The following is a 21,753-nucleotide window of genomic DNA, read 5'->3' as shown; positions in this document are numbered from 1 at the left end:
TCGACCAAAAGGATCGACCAAAATATTTTCAGCAGAAAATTAAGGTTTAGAACAGCAACTTCAAATAGGGATTTGAAAGGCTATACAAGGTCAAATTGAGTGAGGTTTTCTTCCACAATTTAATCAAGAAGTCTAGTTTTGGGGAATACCTTCGGATTGTGCACAGGAGGTCATTTGGTACATCAACCATATTAATCTTCTCCGATGCGCAGACTTTCCTTAAACACTGACAATGCGTTTAAGCAAGGGGTATCATTGTCAATGTCCATGGGCTCAGTCTCTGAATCATGATCATCAATCAGAATGGTCCATAAATCTCTTCTTCCACCGCTTCGGGTCTTCGGACCTGAATACAACAGTGGATCCGGGTCAGGGTCAAGGTTAGAATAGGGCTGGATATTACAAATACAGTGAAGCATACCCATGTGATGATGGAGCATGCTAAGGTTTGCCGGACCTTGGAGCTTGTATGTTCTGTATTGGAGTTGAAGTCAAATGATTTTAGACCTGTTTGATGGACATAGATACTCCTTATGTTTAGTTTTTGAACGGTTCTTAGTTTTCATTTATTTCTTTCAGTTGTAATACCATAGATTTTATCTACCTTCTGCTTAGTCTGTAGAGTTATTTTCCGCTATTTTTGATCTGGTATCTTTTGTTATGCACTCTAATGTTCTTTTATGATCCTTTTGAGATCATTTCTTGATTGTTTTCTTAATTTACTTTAATACAATGATTTGTTCTTACTCTAGATTATATTATTGTGCTATATGAGATATGATCGCCCTAAACTTGATCTTTGGGGCTGTGGATCACACCTCCGGGTATTCTAGATAGGGTACTATCTGGAGGGATGTGACACTCTGACTATACTTTGAGATTTACTCTGAGATCTTTCTTTGATTAGTTCTTAATATATTTACACATTGATTATTCTTTGCTCGTGATTATGTTATTGTGTAATGAGGGTATATGATTGCCCTAAACTTGGCCATGGGACTGTGGATCACACCTCTGAGTATGGTTGTTAGGGTACTAGTTGGGGGGATGTGACAGTAAGAACAAAAGGTGTGAAATCCAGCCCTATCCTAACCTTGACCCTAACCCCCTGTGGTTTGTAGGTCTGAAGACCTGGAGTAAAGGAAGAAGCCAACTATGGGCCATCTCAGTGGAAGACATGGTGTTTGACCCATAACCCATGGAAGTTGATGATGGTGTTCCATACTTGGAAGTTTGTTCAGAAATAGAAAGGAATCTGCAGCTTGTTGAAGATGAGTCAAGTTGATGGCCTCGAAGTATAGTTAGACATGATTTGAAGGCATTTTTCTATACTAGGTAAGCCATATGTTGTGTTGGGAGCAGCTCATTAGGTTTGAACTTGAGTTGGGCCTTCAATTCCCTGTGTTTGGCCTTGCTGACTGGCTTGGTCGACTGGTTGGTCAATCGGGCCAATCGACCAACAGGGCCAGAAATCCGAGAAAATCCTCTGTTTAGGGTTTTTCACTTTCTATTTAAGTAAACTTCATATTTCTTAGTATCCTCTGCCTCCAAAACTCTCAGAGAACATGGGAAGACTCTCTTAAAGCTTTCCATGGTGAATTCGAAGAACTTTTGCAAGATCTCAAGCCTCTCAACTCCGATTCTTCAATCAAAGGTTAGTGATCTTCTCGTGTCATATAGATCTACTTCTTCTATGATCTATTCTTTATGATTGAGACTATGAAGATGATGCTGCATTCTCTATTAGCAACCATCACTTCATTGATCTCCTTCTATTCTCAAGGTTTTATGACATTTACAATGATCTTCGCCATGATCCTTGTAAAACCCTCATGAAACCATGATCTCCCTTTTTTATCCAATTTCTTAACATGATTAAATCTGTTTTTCATGATGGAATTGTGTATGACTTCTGATTATCTTCTACTAAGATGAGATCTCATCATCTCTAGTTTTTCCCTTGGATTCAAAGTATATTTTTCATCAAAAACTAGGGTTTTTACCAAATTAGAGAATCATGATTTCCAATTGGTAGGTAGTGTTTTTTTATCATTGTTAGTGGCTAATCTATACTCCTTTAGTGTTAGAATATTGTTCTAAAGGTTTCCTCCAAGTTTCGTAGAGTTTCGAATCTTGTAGATTGAGTTTCGGATCAAAATTCACTTTTTTGCTTCATACTGACTCAGGTGGTCGACTGGACCAATCAACGAACCAATTGACCAAGCAAGTCAGTAGCTCTGTTTTTCGCTCAATTTGATTCGTTTGATCTCCAATCTTTTAGGCCTCTTTCCTAATGTTGTATCTATGATTGTTTAGGGTTTATTTGCCAAGTTTGGAACCTCTCTCTTTGATCTTTGGATATTCATCAACGCTATTTAAGGTAAGGACAGTTATTTCCATAATTACATAGATTGCATGAATCTTAGTTTCTATTTTGGATTCTATTAGATTCACTTCTATAAATGTATTTTCTTATTATTCTATTACTGATGTAAGTATGTTGATTACAGTAGCATCATGTCTAAGTATTATTTTGATTATGAATACTTATTCTTATCAGTTACATATGCGATTGATCATGTTTATGTGAATCTTTCTATACGATAAGATATTGGTTGTGTATGTTATGAATGATATGAGAATGTGATTGAATAGGTATGATTTGGGATTGGGAAGTGTCCTTTCGACATTTCTGTCCTTGGACATCAATGGAAATAGTATGGGATGTTTCCAATGATGCCCTTTGACACTTTCCGAAATTATTGATTGTCATACCTAGGGCTGTCTAGCAGTGTTTGGTTAGAAATACCCCCATTATATCAGACCCGATTCGGAAGGGTATTGAGACTGAATGACCTGTGGTAGCAATGGGGATTCATGGGTGCTCAAGACCGGTAACCAATCCGTGAGAGGACATGAATCACATTGTGGATACTTATGAGACGCCATTTACTGGTAGGGTTGCAAATAGTAGACTTGGGCTCATAGGCGCTCAAGACCGGTAACCAATCCGTGAGGGGACATGAAAGCTTCCCGTCTGTTATTTGTGGATGACCAGTAGGGTTGATGAGTCCGTAGTCAGGGACTATGCTGACTCTAGTGTGAAGGATACCGAAAAGGACGTATCTGGATCTGAGTTGATATGATTAAGTAGATGACTTGCATTGGGCTAGGTTTTACCTTGACATGCGCCAGTACTTAGACCAATAGTGATGTGAGAGAGCGGTGACTTATACCCCAACCATGGATTGTCTTGAGGGATACCGGACCCACTACCAAACGGCATTGTGTGATTGAGACCTTCCTAAAGAAGCATGGTGCTATGACTTAAAGCATTTCTGCCTATAGAGATCAGCATACATAGAGTTAGATTCATACATTCATTGTCTGTTTCATATCGCATTGCATCCTGGTATGTTCTACAATCATGTTATTTATGTTGTTGTGAATTAACTTACCTTGCTGAGTTCTTTTGAACTCACTCCTTTTTGTGCAATCTCTTTTGTTAGACTACTCTACAGGTACTGAATATTATGAAGGGCAATATGAGGAAGCGCAAGCTGAAGAAGCGTACTACACGCAAGGTGTTGGCAACAATGAAGATTACATTGTTGATTCCTCGTGTGATCATGACACGTACCATGATTAGCCCTAATGTGGAGTGGGAACATCCAAGTTTGATTGATAAAGTCTATATCTAAGAAGACGTCCTTTATAAAATAGAAGACTCTTAGTTTAGTTTGACTTTCATTTCTTTACTTTCCTTTGAGAACAGTTGTGTTTCTTTTTAGATTTATGAGCTACATTCCGCTGTAACTGTGGAGTGAGATTCCACCTCACCCTACCCCTTTTTGATTATATACACTGTTGGTATCATTTTTCCGCACTCTAATTATACTCATTTCTTTCCTTATTTGGATATCTTGTTTATATCATTATACATTGATTATATTCTGTTCATGATTATGTTATTGCATATGTGGGAGGATGATTTCCTCGATACTTGATCTTTGGGGCTGTAGATCACACACTCGGGTATGCCAGATAGGGTTCCGGCTAGGTGGATGTGACAAAAGGAATAATAGATAATAAGTCCAAATGTTCTATATATTGCCGCCTGCTATGGAAATCCTCATAGTAGGACAACACATACTTAAAAATCTACATGGCCATATACCCAAGACCCATCCTCCTTTTTCAAGCTTCTAACTTAATATTTTGCACACCGCATCTTGACAAAGAGAATACAAATTTTGAGTTTCTATCCCCGCCATTCAACCACTTAATATGTGCTTTCTGCTTCCACAACCCATCCTGCAATTCTTCTGTTTCAAAAAGCCTTGTCTTTGCATCTGCCTCATGAGAAAAAAGTGAATCAAGACGTTCCTTGTACTTCTATTTCTTCCTGTATAGAAGCTAGATTTTTACCCGCTTCCTCCACCTCAAAATATGGGTTGGGGAAGGTAATTTTAGCCCACTGCTTGAGAGCACCTTTCATAATTTTTAGTTTCCTTCAAAAACATAGTAATGGGTCCCCGTCCTGTGGGAGCTATAACACAGAGTAACCCAAAGGAAGAAAACCAGCATCCTCTACCCAAAAATTATGAAATCTGAAAGGGGCATTAGTTGCACGAACACTAACATCCGAATGGAACAAAATTGGCTTACAATTAGAAGCCACAAACTACAAAATATCCTAATAGCAATCACCCAAAAATTTTTCCTACTCCACATAGCAAAAACTTCTATCCAGAAGAGCTGCAGAATGGCCTCTTCACAGACCACCCCTGAAACTCAGTAGCTGACACAAGGTTAAATCTACATGGTCCCCAACTTTTTGAAGCCAACAGAAAGCATTGAAATCACCAATAATAGCTCCATGCAAAGGACAAGAAAGTACACCATACAAGATCTCCCACATAATTCTACTACTAGACCGAATGCAATTAGCATGCACATAGGATAAACTAAGAGTCACCCCTTTCCACAAAATATCAACTGCAATGAATTGGTCAGACATAGCAACAACCACCGGACAAGGTTTCCCTCCACAAAATCCACAAGTTGGAAATAACTACAGTCCACATATTTGAAATGACATCACAACTATAACCCAAACGGTTAAAAAACAAAATTTGGCCTTGAGCAACATCAATCATTGGCTCCACCACCCATAAAATATTAGGAGCATGTCTACGAATCAACACACTAAGGCCCTACCAATAGCTTCTTTTTCATTCCTCTAAGATTCCATAATAAGACTTTCATAAGGAAATTAAGGTAAGTTTGTTACCTCCTCACACGACATTCTAACCCTGCCCTTTTGTTGCCCTGTCTTTGCATCACAATCCAGCTGATCAACATGCTCCATCTTCAGAAAAGACACCACCAACCGGCATCTACTAATTCAATGTTCAAGGGAGTATTCAGTTGAGCTTCAAAAAAATGCTAAGGTTGGCACTTACCTCTCCCACAAAGTAAATTCCCTTCGCCTCCACCACCCGCTCCTTCTAGTTCATAATAGACCCCTACCATTTTGGGCCGCACCATTGGTTCTAGACCAACCTTAGCCCTCTTCTATGCACAAATGGATGCTTTAGGTGTTGAATTAACCTTTACCCTTGGATTAGCATTAGCTCTTTCTGTCAACAAAACCACAGCGAACTCCCCCTCCATGTTTCTAGATAAGTGCCCCCCAATACATCCTAGGTGAAAGGCGGAAGACTCCTCTCAAAGGCTGAACTCTAACTCTCCTCAATTTAGATAACATAGTCTATGTGGACTTCCTCAGAAGGTAGTGCTGGTTTATCCTCAGGCAGCTCCATCACATCCACCCAGCCGGAATCCTTTCACCCAAATACTTGAGGGAATGATCCACAGTCACAAGATCCGGTTTCATGTCAAATCACACACCACTCCACATTATAACATAATTATGAGCAAGAATAAATCAAAGAGTGATATTCAAGTAAAAATATCATAAGTAAACAAAGGATCTTAAAAGGATCTCAAAACAATAAGCGGAAGCAAGGTCAAACTAATTAAAATGCTATTCCTTAAAGGATAGGTAAACTAGAAAGTAATAGAAAGTAGCATAGTCTATTTCTTCCAACGTTTTGAGTTCTTCTCCAAGCGTTTATACACTTGCATCTTCGGATCTATATCTAACTCATAAGTCCAACGGTGAATTAAGCGTGTCCTATCATTGTTTATTGGGGCCATAATAGTACTCCACATTAGCACTCAAATCATACCACAATCAACTCCCATTGATTCCTTAGTTGTACAACCAAGGGAAAATATCTCCAAACTCGGGGTCTCTTTTTCACTTGTGTAGACATCTAAAAACAACATACCACAAGGGATGAGTTCCGAAGAACTCAATGAGTAATTCAAATAAATATGCATATCCATCATCTAAACATGAGATAATAATAATTACATGTTGAAATGATATGAAGTGTCATGATTATGCAATGCGATGAAATAATGCTCCTATACTTTAACTAATGTAGGTCTCTATTTAGGTAGACACACATTAAGATAACACCAACCTCCTCCGGGTAGGTCTCATCACTTTGATCCCTCACAATCTGATTACCTCTATTTGGATCCCAGGTCAAGGGTACAATCACTTCAAACCTTGGTTGCGGTTTAGGTCACCACTCTCTCACCACACCATTGGCCTGAGTACTGGTGCGTGTCAAGGAAAACCCTAACCCATTACCCGGAGGTGTAATCCACTGCCCTGAAGATCAAGTCTCAACAATCATCCTCCCATGCACATAGAACAATAGTACAATCAAGAGCAAGGAAATAATCATTGTATTAATGTAATTAAAGGAACAATCAAAGAATGGATCTCAGAAGGATCTCAAAACAATAATCAAAGTATGGAAAAATGATACCAAATAATAAGATTCAAAGAGTAATGCAAAAAATAAACTCTATAGTCAAATGCAGAAGAATAGTCAACTAAAGGTATTACAACTAGAAGAATAAAGAAGTCCCAAAATTGTTCTAAGTTCTATTCATAATATGTCTCTTTATCGAAAAGATAATATCTAAACTCAAAGACTTCAGTATCCAATATGGGCTACTCTAGCTCCAGAATAGGACTAATCTTGGTACGCATAGTCGTTACACGCACATTCTTCACTATGATGTTCATGATCGCCAAAACTCTATATACCGTATGGATCACTCGACATGGTCTCATACTCCTGGATCTCGTTGTCATCAACACCTGCAACAAAGTCTTAAACGTTGTCCCCAAAGGGTGAGCTCAAAAGAACTCAGCAAGTAGTTCAAATACAGATAATCATTACAATCAATATTCAAGAACAAAGCATGATGCAATATGATATGAGACAATGTGCAAGTATGCATCTAACTCTAACATATGCTAGCCTCTAGTGGCAAACACACATTAAGATGGAACACCATACTCCTCTGGGCAGTCTCAATCACTCTCCCTCATGACTCTTAAGCACGTCTTTTGGGTTCTCCACGGTAGTTGGGTCAAGGCATCCATCTCAGACAATCACCATGGCTGGGATTTAGGTCACCACTCTCTCACTCCACCATTGGTATGAGTAATGGCATGTGTAATAACCCTTAGCCCAATGCAAATCATCTATTAAGTCATATTAGTCTTAGAGTCGAATACTTCCCTTCCTTGCCCCTGGCAATCTGCTCCAGTACCTTCCCCCTAAAGTCTTGTATTCCTATGGCTCCAACCAACTCAAACTACAAACTCTTAACCCTATTGGTCATCCACATGTAATAAACAAGAAGCTTTTATGTCCTCTCATGGGTCGTCTACCAGTCTTGAGCACCCATAAGTTCAGGCTTATTATAATGCGACCATACCAATGAATAGACCCCACAATGTGATTATATTCTCTCACGGATTGGATACCAGTCTTGAGCGCCCATAATCCCCATTCATAGGAAAACTCTAAAATAATATTAGGGCACTATCTAATATGATTTAGGCATCACATGGTCAATGGAGCGAAAACCTAATGAGTCCTAATATAGATTTCATCTTAAATCAATTTGCAGTTTCACGGAAAGACTAGAGTAAATGGAGTTCACTCTAGGACAAAGATAAGAGTAGACTAAGATCTAAAAACAACTTAGAATATGATCTAGCATGGATTGGAAATCAAACAATCAAAGAAAATACAATCATATAGATTCATGCTAGGCTTTTATCGAAATCACATTGTGGAGTTCACGGAAGAACAAAAGTGAATGGGGATTCACTCTAAAACTAAGAGAATAGAAGAGTAGGTCATTACATCAACTTAAGGCCTTCTTCAAACTCTCATTAATGGGTAGAATCAATAGGATAATGTAGATCCAGCAGTAAGAGAGTGATCACTAACCTTGAAGAAGAAGATTCGTCAAGCGGAAAAATTCACGAATACTTGGGATTCTTCCTTGGCCTTGGATAGAGTACTCTAGGGTTCTTCTGAAATTCTTTGACAGACTTATGACATAATGACATGAATTAGAACAAAAATGGATTAAATAGGCCTTTAGAAACCTAATTCCAAAAAAGTAACAAAAATGCCCGAGTACTGTTTTGTCGCCTGGGTTGGTCGCTCCAAGGCAATCAACCAACCTATACCTCTTTTGGTCAAAAGTGTATTTTGGTCACCGAAGCTCCTAACTTCATCTTGGGTCTTTTTCCAAGTTATAGAAGGGCCTCACCTGGTTTTTCTGGACCTTCCAATTGTGTTAACATTGTACTCTTGGTCCACTCACCAAGTCCGTCATCATTCAAGCTAGATCTTCTTCCGAAATCAAACAAGGTTTCAATCATAGCAACATCACCATCTACTTCCACTGGTTCCAAGTCAGATCCAATGGGTTCAATATGGATGGCCCACAGCTGTCTTCTTCCTTCACTTTGGGTCTTCGGACCTACAATATAGATTTTCAGGTTAGGGTTGTGAGGGATTTCACAATACCTCCCCTATGGCACCAACCAACTCAGTTTAGTATCCTTCCCTATCTAGAGTCAATGCATCCTATGGCTCCAACCAACTTGAACTATGCCTTCTCTTAACCCTATTAGTCATCCACTTATAATGGGCAGGAAGCTCTAATGTCATCTCATGGGTTGGTTACCGGTCTTGAGCTCTCATGAGCCCAAGCATATTATATGCAACCCTGTCAATGTAAAGTGATTAACAACGATGACAAAATTATATTTAACATTCTTACATTTTTTTTTTCTTTTATTTTTTGAAACATTTATTTTTAAGGTTTAATATATATATATATATATATATATATATATATATATATATATATAAATATATATATATATATGAGGCTGAATCCACTCACAAAATTAGGGTGACCAAACATTTTTTCAGACTCAAGAAAATCAAATAGTTTTTTTATTTTTTATTATTACAAATATTGTTAATGCAACCTAGAGGGTGGTGAATAGGTTGCAACTAGTGGATTTTACCCAATTTTTTGGTGAGGGTAATCGGACTTACACAGAGAAAGCTTGGGTTACACCGGAGTTGTTCTAATCATACATCATGCCTTCATGGCTCTGATACCAGGGATAGATTAGGCGTGGTGTATGATTAGAGCCATGAAGGCGTGGTGTATGATTAGAACAACTCCGGTGTAACCCAAGCTTTCTCTGTGTAAGTCCGGTTACCCTCACCAATGCTCCGGTTACCCTTCTCCTTGTAACCTTATCTTTTCATCAATGCATTATCATTATCATCTATGCATGAAAGGGATGGCTCTGCCGACCTTTTTTTTTATTTTTCTTGCATCATTTGCATATGGTCGAATTATCGCCTAAATTTCTTTCTGTTATGCATTTAATTTCATTAATGCTTTAAATTCTTTATTTTTCTTGTATCATTTTCTTATGGTCGGTTATACCACCTAAGATTTTCTTTAATTTCTGTTATGCATTTCCTTCTTATCACTTCTTTAAATTCTTTACCTTTTGTCCTATAATTTTCTTTATGCATATTTTTCTTTCTGCAAAATATTGTTCATACTTTGTTTCTTTCTTTTTAGTTTTGGTATACTGATGGCTGGATTTACCGCCTGTTAACTTACTGTTTTGTTTATATGCTTTTGAAATCCATACTTTTATTTTCTTTCTTTTAATTTTCTTCCTAATAGTTTGGCTAGGGTATCCGAGAAGTAAAAAAGACCGTCATGGTATGATTCCTAGAGGTGAGACAGAAGGTGTGTAAGTCCTCTTTTGTGCTAGGTCTTAGTGACGGGTGAGGACTTCTCTAAGTGGACCCCTTTCTTTCAGGACGGAAAGAGAGAGTTTGAAAAAATGAGTGTGTTTTCCCGAAGCATGTCTTCATCAACCGTGGGCCAGCAGGAGACCAATTTGGCTACCAATATCCTTAACCAAGAAGAATTGAACAATGACTTTGACCAATCCTTGGCAGAATGGAGTATGCCCAAAGTACCCAAAAAAGAAATTTACCAACAATCGATCTTCGGTTTTAGGGAAACCATTAAGACCGTTGAACAAACAATTCGAGTTTCTTCTGAATTGGAAGAAATCCCTCTTCTACAGAAGCAAACAATTCTCAACCTTAAACAACAGTATAATTACATCCATTTTGGGTGTGTCCAAATAGCAATTAAGCCTCTCCACCATGAAGGATTGAACGCTTCCCTCATTTTGGCCCTTAGAGACCAAAGATAATTTCAGGATTCCCTGTTAGCAGCAGTCGAGACAAGTCTTTGTCGAGGACCAATCTTCTTTAACCATTTCCCAAATTTAACAATATCCCTTGATGATACAAACATTTTGGATTCATTAGTTGTTAACCTCCAAACCAGTGGTTACAACATGAAGCCTGGATCCATACCAATTTCCTTAGTTTACAGAATTCAATACAAGGTTATGAAATCTGTAGCCCCTAAGGCCCTTAAGAAATCCACCAGAGGACGAATGGAGTTCTTTGAAGGCTTTGATTGCCAATCAAGAACGATTCAACCCAAGTACATTCGTTGGGAAGAGGTTAGTTTTCCCGCACAATGAACCTTTCAGGCTGTGCAGCCTCAAGTCAGACCTGCCTCTACCATTGCATCAATAACCCAGGACCAATCTGGTCAGGTAACAATGTCTTTTGACCGGATGAACCTCTCCGGCAGGCTACGAGGTGAGTCCTCACAGTCTATCAAATACCATCAACCATCCAAAGCTTCTTGCTCAAGCATTCCCTCGGACTCTAGTAGTCTAATGTCTGAACCTACTATCAGGCTCAGCAACCTAGTCACCAACAACCAAATTGCCCATGGTGTTTACACCAAAAGAGACCAATATGAACAATCTGAGGACAGCCAAGCTGACCCGGGGTCACCGACTCCTTCGGCTATGGAAGTTCCCCCCAGGAATTCTTCATTAATGATGATTATGTCCGATCGACCTTTCTCGATCGATAAAGAATTGCTCCGGCAAAACTTTAGCAGCCCTGACAATGCCCTTAGGAAAAATTGGTTTAACAATAATTTTAACCTTCCTGAAAAAATTCAGATTCGTGATGCTTGGTATCATGACATGGAACAATACAAAATTAACATAAGATTCTTTGTCTGGTTTGCCTCTTATGCTGAGGAACATCAGATAGATTATCCATGGAATAATAGCACCATAAATCAAACAATTTACCCTTTCAAGAAATGGCTCGTCAACAAAACCAAAGAAACAATAACCTCTGTCCATCCCCCAATGGACCAAATCAAATTAAAAATTGAGGGTATAGATGTTTTAGCTGCCCCTTTTAAAAAATAAGAAGGTCTTAAAGGTGGAAGTCCTAAAAATGTTGGACAATTAAGCAGATTTGAAATGCTTAATGAGATTGAATCCCGTTTAAGCAACCTCATCATTCTTGATACTCCTGCAAAATTTGCAGAAGCGTCTGCCTCCAATACCACTCACCGAATCAAAACGATTCAGGATGAGTTTGATTCTAGATCTGATTCAAGTGTGCCCATCACTGAGTCAGTCCATGAAATCAATACTGATAACACCAATACCCATCATTACCCTCGAATAACAAATAGCTTTTGTAAGTATAAAGATAAGTATCGGAAACGACACAAACCCTTTACACCTTACAATAGATACAACAATACCAAGGCATTAAACAATAAGCATACCAAGCCATTAAACAATACCATCAATATGATCCAAAATAAGGACATTACTACTCATAATCCTCATCATACTATACACACCCAAGATTTAAACGATCAAACTTTGCAAACAACAACTAATGACCTCAAGAGTGAAGTTAAACTGTTAAAAAGGGAGCTTGTCCTCCTTAAAAAACAACTTCCTAACAATCCCACCAATACTACCCATTACCCCCTGCCTTGTGTCCTTAATCCGGACCAACTTATCAATAGCATCCATTCCCAACAATGGCATGTTGAGGTTAATCTCATCATCAATAAATCATTTAAACTTTCAACCATTGCCTTAGTGGATACTGGTGCAACCTCCAATTGTATCAAAGAGGGACTTGTCCCTACTCAATATTATGAGAAAACCACCCATAGACTTTCTGGTGCCAATGGCCAAAGTCTAGGAGTCAATTATAAATTGTCAAATGTCCACATTTGCACCAATCAAATATGTCTTCGACAAGTCTTTATCCTTGTCAAAGATATCATCACCAATGTCATCCTAGGACAACCATTCCTAGAAATGATCAAACCCTTCACTGTGTCTAACAAGGGGATTTCAACCAAAATCCAAGGAAAACAAATTTTCTTTGCTTTCTTACAAGAATCTCAAGCTCGTGAAATAAGCCAAATTAATCATATCCAAGAAGCTCCAATTTCTACAAAATGAAATCACCTACAAACGCACTGAAGAACGTTTGTCTGAACCATTTATCCAAAAACAAATCCAACATTTCAAAAATATCTTTGAGAAGGAACTCTGTTCTGAATTTCCTGATGCCTTTTGGCATCAAAGCAACACATTGTCAGACTGCCCTACATCAAAGGCTTTTCTGAAACTCAAATACCAACAAAGGCCCGTGCTGTCCAGATGACTCACGAACTGCAGGAGTCCTGCAGAACCGAAATCAATGATTTATTACGTAAAAAGCTGATCTACCCCAGTAAATCTCCCTGGAGTTGTGCAGCATTTTATGTCAATGGTCCAGTGGAACAAGAAAGGGGTACCCCTCGACTTGTTATCAATTACCAACCTTTGAATGAGGTTCTCGAATGGATCCAGTACCCTATTCCAAACAAAAAGAATCTCCTTCAAAAAATACATCAAGCAACCATCTTCTCCAAGTTTGATATGAAGTCTGGATTTTGGCAAATCCAGGTTCACGAACAGGATCGGTACAAGACCACTTTTACTGTTCCCTTTGGTCATTACGAATGGAAGGTAATGCCCTTTGGCCTCAAAAATGCCCCAAGCGAATTTCAAAATATTATGAACAACATCCTCAATCCTTACCAACACTTCACTTTGGTCTACATCGATGATGTCCTCGTGTATTCCAAATCCATTGAAGAACATATCAGACATTTAAACAAATTCCATCAAATCATGAAAAATAATGGATTAGTCATTTCGCTAAGAAAAATGGAACTATTCCAGACAAAGATCCGATTTTTAGGCCACAACATTTACCAGGGAACCATTGTCCCCATTGATAGGTTTCTAGCCTTTGCCGACAATTCCCTGATCTTATCCTTGATAAAACCCAACTACAAAGGTTCTTAGGAGCCCTGAACAATGTCAGGGATTTCATCCCACAAATTGGATCCCATTGCGAGCCGCTTTATTCTCGGCTCAAGAAAAATCCTACACCTTGGTCACTGCACCACACCAAGGCTGTCCAAACTATCAAACACCTTGTCAAGACTATACCATGTCTTAGCCTTGCTAATCCTGACCTTCCCAAAGTTGTTGAAACCGATGCTTCTGAGCTAGGTTACGGAGGTATCCTCAAACAAATTGATCAAGGGAAGGAGGTACTTGTTCAATACACCTCTGGAGTTTGGAATCCAGCCCAACATAATTACAATACTATTAAAAAAGAAATTTTATCCATTGTTTTATGCATTCAAAATTTTGAAACGGATTTACTTAATCAGAAATTTTTAGTACGTGTTGATTGCAGTGCTGCAAAACAAGTATTGAAAAAAGATGTTCAAAACATTGCTTCAAAAAAACTTTTTGCTCGTTGGCAAGCGTTATTGTCCAGTTTTGATTTTGACATTGAGCATATCAAAGGTGAATCCAATTCCATCCCTTAACCCATGAATTCTTACAGGGATGCAAGACTACCAATACTCCACCTTTCAATACCATCCAATAAATCCACTCTTTGCCCGGGACTGTTTAACAATTGTCTTTTCCCCCATTCTTGAGAAATGTTAGCCTTCAGACATCTTCGCAAGTGGGCTCGTATCTATGAAACCCGTATTGATGAAACCTCCCAGGAGATTCAGCGAATCCTTGCAAGAACTGGTTGGCCCAATTTTGATCTTGATAATTATCAACATCTTGTTTTTTATCTCATCCGATGTCTTCGGCTCCTAAGCCAAACACGGTACCGATTAAGGATGTATACTGCTTAACTCTTTATCATTCTAGTCTATGATCATGAAGTGCTTCATGATTCATTGCAGACAGATAATGGTCTACAATCTCATGACTAAAACTGATTGCCTGAACAATCCTTCCAGTTCCCAGGATGCAAAGTTGGGAAACTGTTAACCATAACGGCATCAAAGAATGGTCCGTAAGCCGTGACAGTAATATCGGCACCCTTTTACCCAGGGTAAAATATGGGTTACCGTTACTATTCCGGCCCTGAATAGTCTGATGTGTCCTATCAGTAAAAAGGCAATCGGTTCATCATTCTGGTTTAAGAATGGTCCAGCCAATATCCAGCTTGGTCAAATAGGATAAAACAAACCAGCCGAAACCCGGCTCAGCCAAATTGGGTTAATCATTATGAACCAAACCAATAGGGAAAACAGTATCGTTGACACATGGAATGCCCTGGAATGGTTCATCATCTATCATTTCTACATCCAACGGTGCAAGATGAAGATCTGCATCCAACGGTGTAAAGCAAGCTTATCAAATCAATGCAACATCAAGGGTCAAAAATCAAGCCTCCAATCGGATGGACAAGGTTAAAAGGAATCTTATCCCCACCAACCTTATCTTATCCTTATCCTTGAAGATTGCTAGCAATTCAAAAGACTTAATCATGGCCATCAATCAAGATTTCTTGGAATCCAACGGATGTCCATCTTCTACAAGGACCCTCCTTCTTCTATAAATTGAAGAGTGCTCTCAAAGGAGAGGAGGTTGGTTTCTTTGCAAGATTAGAAAGTTCAGAGGAGTGCTCCTCTAGGATTAGGTGATTTCATCCCTTCCCCCTCTCTGTATCATCTTGTAATGGTTGTAACAATGCTGTCTTGCATCTCCGATGCTTTGTAACAATGTCCTTCACCACGAAAGATCCTAATCGATCCCTGGTATATATATATATATATATAACAGTTCATCACAAAACATAATATCACATATATGTAAGAAAGTGTCCTTACCTATAATTATGTAAAAAGCTTACTAGAATGCAAATAGACTTCACTCACAACAGTTCCAATAAACTCAGAGATCACCTAAATATATTGTTGCAAAAATACATAGTAAACATGAGTCAAATCAGAGCAAAGACCAACTTCACAGAGCTACTGTGACCCAGCCAGTTGCTTGGGGCAGTTGGTTGGATCAAGCGACCACCCCTGTTACAGATAGCCTCTAAGTCCGAAATTTTGACTTTTGATCTCTCAATTTTAATTTGATTTTGGGAAGATTTAAATTCGAATTGCATCCTTAAGGAGCCTACAACACAAGCACGAAACAGCAACCTAAAATTCTAAAGAGTCACTATTCAAATCATCTCCTTCAATTAGATATATCCTTTATTCAAATGCAAGGATTCGTTTTTGGACAAGATTTAATCAAATTCACTGATGGGGAATAGAATAAATATAATTCAACCACCAACATTCCAAAAGGGATGGATCCACACCATTCAAAAGAGATTAGGAAAAGAAATAAAGGGTGTGGGTGACACTTACCTCCACCAGATTCACAAAACGGATGAAGGATTGGATCTTCTTCGCAAACCACGCTTCTCTCACCTTCCAACACGTGTTCTCTGCCTCCATGATTCCAGACATCTTCAAACACCTCTTGACTCCGACTGATGATCCATTTTCCCAATAAGGCAGGTTCTTCGTCAAGAGTATCCAGATCCATGGACTCAGGATATGAATCATTGACTTCAATCCGAATATTCCACAACTTATTCCGACTAGACCTTCGGGTTATCGAACCTGCAATACGGATCCCAAGTTAGAATTAAGGGGGTTGTTACAGATTTCCACTAGTGATTCTCTTTCAATATGGTGGGTAGAGAATCAAACCCTTACAATCTTTTTTATGGGGTAAGAGCACCCTTTACAATCTTTGCTTACGGGCAAAAGTACCCCCACAATCTTTGTTCATGAGAAAGAGCACCCTCAACAATCTTTGTTCATGGGTAAGAGTACCCAAAACCAATTCTAGTCTACTTAGACTAGAATTGAAAACACCTAAATGCAATAGATGGTTAGAGATTACCTAACAAAAAGTGTGACATTTTACCCCTTGTATGGAGAGTGACATAAATGGAGTGAATGCATGAAGTAAATGATTTGCAACACCAATGACCTTCCAAAAACCTTCTATCACCTCAGTCTTTGCTCTAATGAGCTTGCTTAAACACCTTGATATGTTTTTCAATGGTGGAGTGAGGGTGAGAGGCAAAACAAATGACTTCTTATAATTGGGGAGTAGATGATCAATAAACAAGGTTGTTTCTCTAAAATGGGGTGTATTGGGCTTATATAGATAGCCTTCAAGTGTCTTAGCCCCACCCCCAACAAATAGAAATTTCTTTAAAATTTAAGTCCATACAAATGAAAAATAACCATTAAAAATATAGTCCTTGACGCTATTTTAACTAGATGAAATTCCATCTAATTCAAACAAATATCCATATGATTCAAACAGATCTTCGTCTAAGCTTCTGTGACTAGATGGATGTCTGTTTGGGGCCAAACGGATGTCCACCTAAAAATCCGCCTGCAGCCCAGAGGCACAGAAAAATACTTTTAAGGGACTTTTAAGTGTTTGAAAGGTCTTCTAACCAACCATATGTCCTCATTCACACTCCTAACATATTCTATGTCAATCTAATGACATGATACACATAATTTTAACGCAAATAAGTGCAATTACATATAAATGTATATGAAGGTGTCCTTGGTCCTAATTTGCTAAGTCTTCTTACTAGAGCTTGAGTTAATGTCTTGAATTTTCTTGTACTCCATTCTTCATGTTCATCTTTACACAGTCTTCATGTCCATCTCAGCTTGGTCTTGGCCTTGACTTGGGCTTGGGCATCCAACAATGAATTGGATTTGATCCACTTGTTCTAGACATACACAACTCAATATAGCCATTAGTAATTCAAAACTAATGGAGGCTGATGTAACAACGCTGACATGGCATTTTCCAACAAATATGATAGAATTGTGGAACCAAACACAAACTACATCTCCAAAGCTGGAAATACATTACCTCTCTTAATATCCAGCTCAAGCTCTTAGTTACTTCTTTGCCTAGAGTCTCAATACACCGGAAAAAAAGTGTTACAACAACTTACCACACTACGGGTAATTTGAATTCATTTTCTATCAAGATATTATTGTGTATATCTTACAGTTTTGGTAGTTTGCTTATTATAATTTTCAAATCTAGATGTCTCTCATTGTAATTTTCTATTATAGGTATTTTTCTTATTGTAATTTCTATTGTAGATAGATATCTCATTTATTGTAATCTTCTATTTAGGGAGGTTATTTTCTTTATGAAGAAAGTTTATCTCCCATTCATGTATTTATATGTATCAACATTTCAATAATAGACACATACCAATGTTCAACCATTTTTCCAATTGAGGTTTCATCTTAACAATTACACTTCTCCCACCCATGGTTCACCTAATCTCACTTCAGAATCCCTAGCTTTCAAAGCCGGAAGCCGTGCAAGTGAAGATTTTAGTTAGTGTCTCCAAACCAAAAATGACCATTCTCATCAGCTGGAGTCCCCTGAGTGAGCACTAGATAAAAGTTAACCTGACAGATCAACATTTGCTGAATAGAGCTTAGCAAGTTTTTGGTGAAATAGCTCGCGACCATCATGGATAAACGATAGTTTCTTTCGGACGGGGTTGTGGATTTCAAGATTCTATTCTTGCTGAAGCTCTTGCAATTAGGAGAGCTCTCTTTTGGGCCAAAGATAGACATCTTCAAAAAATCAATATCTGAGAGTGATAATCAAAGTATCATCTCCCCTCTCAACTCTCAGTCAACTAAAGCTGGGTGGGGGAGATCAACTTCATTTTGCAGGATATTCAGCAGATGTCCAAAGACTACTCAGAAGTCCAGTTTAAACCCCAGAGATATTGTTACTCAATTCAAGGATCAAGGACTCTATCCCTCATGAAAACTGGGCATAGCTTCTAGCTCCAGGAAAGCCAACACCATGCCCAAAACTCTCCGTAGACAGAATCTTCCTGTAGTCAATATTTATAACAAGAAAAGTCAGACAAAATTACTTTATAATAACTTAATAAGGAACCATTTTATTTACCAAAAATAAAAATAATAACAATAAGGAACCTTTTTCAAATAACTTTGAAATTCTTTGTAACCTGTACACTGAACAACTATTGAGGGATAACTGGACAATGAAGAGAGATAACTACTTTCTCGCCTCACCAATTTTGTGACAAGAAGATGCTCAAGGAATACATGTATAACAGTAGACGTTCTCAAGGCTTTGTATGTACCTAGGAGCTCCAACTTGCAGATCTCCTAGCAAGGAAGGTTCTTTCACTTGAAATCATGAGAGATTGGCCATGATCCTCTACGTGGCTAGAAGAGTTACTTGCCCGAGTCTCCTGTTTCTCTTGAATGAAATTGCTGTTCACTAGAAGGGGGGAAGAAAAGGAAAAAAAGACACAATGATGTTCTTTTGATCAATGCGTCCTTCAAAAACAATGATTTTTCTACATCTCAAGCTCACGAGTTAGTCTACTTTGCATCCAATTCTTGCTAAATGAACACTACTTTTGACATTAGCCATGCTTTGGTCCTCTCGAAAGCCGTGAGGAGACATACTGGTCTTCCTCACTTTGGAGCAAAGCTTCAGGAGCTATTATTTTTTCATTAGCTTGAATTTACCGCCAAATATGTAAGATATTACTGTTCTCTCTAGGCTAACAAAAGTAGAACTCCTAACGGCCATCAAGTATCATCTCCTACATCAGGGGAAACACATGCCCTACATTTTGCAAACCAAGGCGTCTTACAGTAGCAAACATAAAGCTTGGTGGTACAGTATTGTTCTCTGAAGCATCTGCGCATACACAAGAAAATTTTGGTTTACATTATAGAAATATTACTTTACAAAACGTAGTCCAAAAATGACTTTGGATAGTTTTAACACCAAAGAAAGCCTTGCCTATAACACAACTGAACCAGCAATGTTAATTGCCAGCACACCTCGAATCAATACAGAATTGTATTTACAAAATTATGAGATGGGAATCTACTGGTAGAAAAGGGTATTCAACTGCACCAACTACATGCCTAAAAGCCTAAGCATAAGGAAAGGGTGGAGACAAGATAAACACCCAAAAAGATATTTTGCTGAACTACAGATATGTAAGATTACATCTGGGTGAAAGGGAGCTCCTGATGCATCCCAGCGGATATGTTCTCTGGTGTTGGATGGGCAACTTATAGCCTTTGTCCAACTAGTTGCCGACTATAGACGAAGTGGCACAAGAACCGAAACCTGAAACAAAAAATCCTGAAAACCCACAATAAGTAGAAATTTCAATTTGCAATAATAACTTTATATGATCATATAACAGGAGGGGAAAAGGGACATATAACAAGAGAAACTAACATTAAAATAAAATAAAAACAGAAAAGACAAATTTTAAGCGTTTATGCAATTAGCAATTCCTTTGACCTCTAAAACTGCACATCCACATGGATATCATGGTTGTCAGATCACGCCTAGGCGCGTTCAGGATGAAATTTTGGGACCTAGGCAACTTGTTGCTTTAGTTATATAGATGCCTCGACTAATTATGTTGAATATCATTTAAGGGCTTGGGGAGGGTCAAAATGTATGGAGCTTTACCTCTCTTTTGCAGGGACGTATTTCTAAACTCAAACCCAATGACCATTTGATCATGATGGAACAACTTTAACTGCAGCACAAGGCCTATCCTTAAATATGTAAATACCCCTATTTCATTTACTTGGGATCTTATTCATATATATGCACATAGCCATATTTGAATCAAATAAAATTTAATTAAAAGATAAGGATTCTAAAAGAATAAAAAGTTAATTCCTCAATTACAATTTACAACAAGAACAAGATGCCTTTTCCCAACTAAATGAGGTTGGCAAGAAACTCAATCCTCAGTTCAAGGAAAAAAAAGAAAAAAAAATATATATTGTAGGTGAAATGATACCTATTCCGACTCCCCCTCCAAAAGAAAAAAGAAAGAAAGAAAGGAAAAAGAAAAAAAAAAACGATTTTGATACATCAATGCACACTAAATTGGGGGAATCAAAAAATAAATAACTCCTTGAATATTAATCAGACCTAAAAAATCCTGGATTTGTGGAAAGCTGAACTTTTTTTTTTTCTCATTCAGAGTGACTTTGCTACATTCACACCTACCAAATAAGGTTTCAGGGGAACATAACTCCAATATTAACCAGATTATACAATATGGATTTGTTGGAAAGCTGGTTTTGTGTACTAAGTAATACAAAAGGTCTTTTGTGTAAAAAATAATCATTTAATAACACAATCTTATTAGAGGAAAACATCTCTTTAAATCAAGAGAAGTTTACTTACAGTAAGATAATTGTTTCCAAGAACAGGAATTGTTGTGAAGGACAAAATCCCTCTACTATTTCACTTAGATTCTTTTCTTCTTTTTTTTTAAATTGTTTGTCTGGTTTATCTTCCTAATCAGTTCTAGATTAGTTTTCCTACTCGTTGTACTTATTCTTTTATCCTACTCAGAGTAGGATTACCACATTGTAAACTACAAATTCCCGATTGGGGGCTATGAATGAAATACAATCCTCTGAGTAAACACCTCTGATTCTTACAACATTATTAGAGCACAGGCTTTGAATTTGATCCATTCCCCTGGAGTATTTCTTGCCAAACTATAAGTGCTGTTCCTTCTCTCCAAATCCAATTGCAGGCAGGTTGGTTCTCTTCAAATTTTTGCAGCTAGCTACTACCAGGTAAGCCTTATCTCTGACCTAAAAAAGAAGGGACCTAAACCCTAGCCACAGGCCCTGGTTTTACCCTACCTTTGAGTACAGAAATAAGGAAGTTCAATGGACCAAATTGCTGCCCTCTTTCTCCCTTTCTTTTGATATAAAAGAAAAATTAAACCTAAATCATTTTGATGGACCAACTGCAGCAGACCTGGGATTTAATTTCTTTCCCTACTGTACCTTAGCTGTTTTTTTACACCTTTTACAGTCTCATTTCAGGGCTGTCATCAGTTCAGAAATCAGAACCTTGTG

At 38.1% G+C, this 21,753-nt stretch overlaps 1 protein-coding gene across 3 annotated transcripts in view; it reads right to left on the bottom strand.

Annotated features, from left to right (window-relative positions):
• Nucleotides 1-18,972: 18,972 nt before the first annotated feature.
• Nucleotides 18,973-21,753, bottom strand: part of LOC149015838 (RING/FYVE/PHD zinc finger superfamily protein) — a 43,991-nt gene continuing 41,210 nt past the window's right edge. The window contains exon 9 of one of the 3 annotated variants that reach the window (XM_089155952.1): nt 18,973-19,978. The gene's annotated coding sequence lies outside the window, so the exon portion shown is untranslated. Of the gene's footprint in view, nt 19,994-21,753 lie in introns of all 3 variants that reach the window. The other 2 variants (XM_089155950.1, XM_089155951.1) reach the window with 2 other exon arrangements.

The sequence above is a fragment of the Hakea prostrata genome, chromosome 5 (genome assembly GCF_041222555.1).
Source record: "Hakea prostrata isolate BN-2017 chromosome 5, UWA_Hpros_2, whole genome shotgun sequence".
NCBI classification, from domain to species: Eukaryota; Viridiplantae; Streptophyta; class Magnoliopsida; order Proteales; family Proteaceae; genus Hakea; species Hakea prostrata.
The sequence above is the reverse complement of the archived record's forward strand: the minus strand, read 5'-3'. Positions and strand labels throughout refer to the sequence as shown.